Consider the following 5,782-nt stretch of genomic DNA (forward strand, 5'->3'; position numbering starts at 1 on the left):
CATTTACTTTGAGTCATATTATCACTTACTTATCCATTGTTGATTGCTTGCTTATACTTGGAACAGTACCTCTTAGCCTGGTCTGTACCTTTGTAAGGGTATTAGCCATACAGTGACTCATCCCTGAAGGGAACATAGCGGGCTTATAGATCCCAGTGGTACATTGGCGCCATCTGTGGGAAACTATAAACTTCTATTCTCATTCTACTACCAAAGATCCACAAGACACATCTTACAACTAAACATGGTTGTCACCACCAGAAGAGCAGAACAAGCTAGGGCCACGACGCCCGAAGAACACGTACAAACAATACGTTCCAACTCCCCGCCATCCATGCATTCAACCCCAGCTGAGTGAGCCGCTGGCGAGGCCCTTCCCCCAGCACTTCAATCTGTTGGTCCACAGATACCATCAGCTGACGCTAGAATAGCACACTTGAATCATCGCGTAGCCATACGTGAAATGCAAGGAGAAAATTTGGTACCAAACCAACCCCCACCGCCGGGAGTTCATTTCGGAATGCCATTCCCCACTGTTGTTCCACAAGCCATCCTACTCGCCCATCATCCATAACCGGCCCGAAGTCAACCTGTGGCAATGTACAATGACCTTCGAGTTCCCATGGTCATCCCTTACCCCCTGGACCTTACACACATAACGTTTCTCCCCCTTTCCCCCAACCTTACCATACTGGTTTCCCATTCCACGGTTACGCCATGCAACCCCATAACTTGGCCATTCCATAACCCCAGGGATCCTGTCCGAATCCCTGTCAGCCACCATATGGCGCCCACCAAGCCTTACACCAAGCGCCAGCCCTCTCTTACTCTGTGGAAGCCCCACATATACCTCACCTGCAACCGGATCAGCATGCACACAACCCCAATGTAAGTATAACGCCTGCTCATACGTCAGGGCGTAACAAACCCTTGACCGATAGCCTGCGGTTAACCCCCATACCCCTTGATTTCAAAGGGTCGTCAAATATCACAATGTATGTGGGCGACGCAGATCCTTTCGAATGGATCCAAAAGTTTGAAGTAGCAATGACCCTTCGTGGCGAGACGGACCTCCTCATGTGCAGGACTTTCCCTACGCTTCTGGGAGGGAAAGCGCTGACATGGTACACCACCCTGCCAACTGGTAGCATTGCGTCATGGGATGATTTAGCAAGCAAGTTTCAGTCCCATTTCGCTACCAGCCGCACTGTGCCTAAGTTCGTCCACTCCCTCGAAAAGATTCGACAACAATCTGGCGAGTCCCTTAGATCTTTTTTGAACCGCTTCGATAAAGAGGCTCTGCAAGTGCAAGGCTTAGACCCAAAGGTGCAGGTCTATATACTCCTAATAACTGATTTATGGGATCCATCAGCTACGGATATAGTATGACTACCAACAGTAGGATGATAAGAATAAAAAAACTCAGTATGACAAGCCATATGATCAGTTGCACCAGAATCCAAAATCCATGAGGTCTTAAAATCAGTGCAAGAAGCAAGAAGAGATATAGAGCGCGTGCTCTTACCAGATAAGATCAAAGAACTGTCATTCTCGGCCATTCTTCAATAAAAAAGTTAACAACCAGCGATAAAATCAACCAAACAGATTATCAAATGAAGTCCGATTAGTCAGGTGAGCACAGATCCAGAACCGCCTTGGAGAGACGATCAAGGCTGCAGTGGTACGCGGCCGAGAAACACCGCCACGCGCCGGTGGAGTGGCCTGTGAGTGGGCTTCACGCGCCGAGAGGAGGGTGGCGCGTGAGAGCGCGTGAGAGCTTTGCCGGAGCTGGGCTTTCAACCGTGAGGTGGTCTGAAGGTGGCGGTCCCGTCTGTGGCTGGTCGGAGGTGAACGGCCGCCGGAAAGAGGGTCAAACGCTATGAACAGGGGCTGAAACGCGTTGGAACTGTGTTCTTGTATCTGGAACGCGTTGGAACAGTGTTCTGTAGGTGTTGTTTGGCTAGTGAGTAAAGAGGTAAAGAAGAACAATGACCTTCTCGGTCCAAGAGGTCTCCGAAAAATTTTTTCTGGTGGCAACTGATGGCAGCGAGAGATGAAAAAAATAAAAATAAAAATAAAAGGTTTCGTAGGTGCGGAAGCAGAGCCCTCAGGATCGAGAGAGCTCTGATACCAACTTGAAAAAAGGGTAATCAGAAATATATTATTAATTGTGTTAGATCATCTGTACAAAAGGGTTCTCTATTTATAGAGAATACAAAACCTATAATACTTGACTTAATGGACTAAGCCCAATGTAACAAATAACAAATAAATAAATAATAATAATATTTACAACAGTACTTTAGCTCTAGGAAAAAAGGATAAGAAAGATCTTGATAGTTCAAATCTACTGGGGAACCATGAGGTATGATTCTATTGCTCATCTTCCTTCCTTTATTTGTTTCTTTGTATTCCTCTTGTTGGTCTTATTCCCGAGTGTTCATACCCAAATATCAGTTATTTGATATAATTAAGATTGTTTGAAAGCCGCTATATAATTCCTTTTTGTATTTCTTCTTAACCACGTTACTGATGTAAGTAGCATGTATATATTACTAAAACCCTTGTTATATTGAAAATTCTGCAGGTGATTCTAAGTTGTTCTGCATGGCAGGTTCCAGAGGCAGGACTGGAGTCCATTGTTTTTGCAAAGAAGTTCAAAGATGTTGGATTGGACCCATTGCAATCTGATGAAGAAAAACATTTGGAATGGCCTACAGAATTTAAGCGGATGCAAAGAGAGATTATTAGCATGCTTTTAATGTTTCATTGATTCACAGGACTTACTTTTTCCTTCTATTCAAAGGGGATCCATCAGATTCTATCTATATGGAGGTAGAGCTGAAGGTCGTAGTCCTATCTCAAGCAAACTTTTTCCTAAGGGAATTAGATATCGGAAGACGGTAGACATACACAGACATAACTAAAAAAATAGATAAACTATCAACATGGCATAGACATCTCCTATGCTCTCAAAATAATGACATGGCTTATAGATACATATCTAAAATAAATTCATGCCAAATACTCATCAGCATATCAATCAAATCATACTATCATGTCAGATAGTATCTCTCCTCTGGCCTCTCGTCACGCGATGCCTTAGCACCATCAGCTCCTGTACCTGAAGTGGTAATTCCCATAACGCGAGATGAGATAATATAATTACCTCAGTAAACTAGGGACCCTTGGAGGGCTTCTCCACCCCTAAGCTCATTTCTGGTATAAACACAGTATAAAAATATATGCATGCATCAGAATATGTATGACAATGCAGTGTGTGATGAACCCTTAGTTCATCATGATTTTTAGCAGGAATTAGGATCAAATTGTGTGATTAAATGATGAAAAACAAGGTTAATGTCCTAAGATGTCCTCAATTACAAGTTCAAGAGCTTTATTGGAAATTTGTATGACTCTTGTAGGAAAAGCAAACTTGAAAGACAACTGGAGAAGGAAGAAGATTCTGGAGCTCAAGAGGAGAAAAATTGCCTAAGTGTTGAGCGCTAAAACGTCCACACTGAGCATTTTAGCGCCCTGCTACAGGAAGAGGCCAAAACTTGCTGGTGATGAGCGCTAAAACGCCCACACAGAGCATTTTAGCGCGCTGCTGCACTTAGAAAATGGAAAATTGCTGGTCTTGGGCGCTAAAACGGCCTGTAATAAGCGTTTTAGCGCCCTAAAGTGGAAAAAGGATTCTGGTCTTCACCGCTAAAACGTCCAAATCAAGAGTTTTAGCGTTGGAGTCAGTTAAAGTCAGTTGAGCATTCACCAAGTTTGGACGCTAAAACGGTCATTCCTTAACATTTTAGTGTTGAAATCAGTTAAAAGCAGTTGAGCATACGTAAAGCATGGACGCTAAAACGGTCACTTATGGACGTTTTAGCGCCCACATCAGTTTTCTGTTTTTAATTGTAACATATATAAGGCAAAGCCTTGACACTTAGAAAAAGCTATGGAGCTGAGGGATCTGAACTTTCCTCTCTCTTAAACTTTAGTCTGACTTCTCTCTAAATTCTTTTAGTTTTAGTTTTTGTATTAGGATTTCTTTGTAATAGTTTGGAGATTGAAGACTTTCAACATGGAAATGAAGTTTGCTTCTTCTTCTCTTATCTATTCCTTAGTCATGTCTGAGTAGAGTCTTTGTAGTCTGAATGCAATGGAACTCCATGATAATATTATGTTGATTTGATTAATATGATGAAGTATTTTTCATGTGTTGATTTGAGATTTTCTGAGTTAATTATTTCTATCAAGGAAGTAGTATAGAACATGGATGTTTATATGACTTCTGTATTTGATAATCTCAACATCAGAATTCTAGTACTCAAGGGATTGATGCTAGAATTCTGATGTAATCTTAAAACTTTAGTATTTCATGCATGTATTAAGAAAGAGATCACCAAGGGATTGGGGTTTCTGATTAATGTATCTATCAGGGTAGTAAGGGATTACATCTTGATGATAAGTAAAAGGTTGATTAACATCACATGGAAAGGAATTCATCATATGATCAATTTTTACATGGGTTATTATGGAGGAAAGTTGTTATCTGACTACTTGTTGTTTTATTAATTCCTAATCCATATTTACTTTGTGTCAAATTACTTACAATCAATTTTCTTGTGACAAATTATTCATGATTTTTACAAACTCTTATTTGATTCAAATTAGTTTTCTATGGTATATTGGTGTTTGAACACAATTCCTCGTGGGAACGATCTTTACTCATCATTTTATTACTTGTACGACTAGTGCACTTGCTAAATGTCCAACAAGTTTTTGCGCCGTTGCCGGGGAATTTGTTTTTCAACACTAACTGATACTATAGAATTCTGAGATTGAATCTTTTTATTTTCGGTATTTTAGTTTATGTTAAGTTTCTGGTCAATTTTGATTCTGGTATATGCGTGGTACACTTGATCCGAATTTGTTGTTGTATGATCCAGAATTAGAAAAGACATCGAGGAAGCACAAAAGGGAAGCCAGGCAAAGGAGACAGTTGCAAGAAATTGGTGAATCAAGTACGGTTAATCAGGAAGAGATAATGGCAGAGAATCACAGACCACCACCACCACAGAGGACACTAGGAGAGTACATGACTCCTGCAGTGATTCCTCCAATTAGGAGTGTTGTGCGCCCAACAGTGGAGCCCAACAACTTTGAATTGAAGCCTGCTTTGATACATTTGGTGCAGAAGGATCAGTTTGCTGGAACCAGTGCAGAGGACCCTTACTTGCACATAGAGAACTTTATATTGTTGAGTGATACTGTTAAGATAAATAGTGTCACAAGAGATGCAATTCTGTTGAGACTATTCACTCATTCACTGACGAATGATGCAAGGAGATGGCTGCAATCATTGCCACAAGGAAGTATAACAACTTGGGATGATCTGCAAACCAAGTTCTTGCAGAGGTTTTTCTCAGCATCCAAGAGGGCCAAGTTGAAGGATGAGATTACAAGCTTTAAGCAGAAAGAGTCAGAATCCATTTATGACGCTTGGGAGAGATTCAAGACTTTGTTGAGGAAATGTCCACAACATGGAATTGAGGCATGGCAACAAGCAGCAATCTTCCTGCAAGGAATGACCACTAACACTAGAACCTTGGTGCATGCCACTGCTGGTGGATCATTGACTAACAAGACCGCTCAAGAAGCCTTGGATATCTTTGAGTCATTAGCATCTCAAGAATTTGATAATGCCCCAGTGGCTGACAGAAGGACAGGAGTCATCAGGTTGGATGGGTATGATGCTCTGTTGGCAAGGAATGATCAACTG

The 5,782-nt window shown here is 41.5% G+C and overlaps 1 non-coding gene across 1 annotated transcript; it reads right to left on the reverse strand.

The window, feature by feature from the left end:
* Window positions 1-5,443: 5,443 nt before the first annotated feature.
* LOC133303965 (small nucleolar RNA R71) lies at window positions 5,444-5,550 on the reverse strand. Its single transcript, XR_009750540.1, has one exon. It is a non-coding gene; the product is annotated as a small nucleolar RNA R71 (small nucleolar RNA).
* Window positions 5,551-5,782: the final 232 nt, after the last annotated feature.

This window comes from Gastrolobium bilobum, unplaced genomic scaffold (assembly GCF_033153095.1).
Source record: "Gastrolobium bilobum isolate Gb01-03AN ecotype WA unplaced genomic scaffold, APGP_CSIRO_Gbil_v1 utg19567, whole genome shotgun sequence".
In the NCBI taxonomy this organism is placed as follows: domain Eukaryota; kingdom Viridiplantae; phylum Streptophyta; class Magnoliopsida; order Fabales; family Fabaceae; genus Gastrolobium; species Gastrolobium bilobum.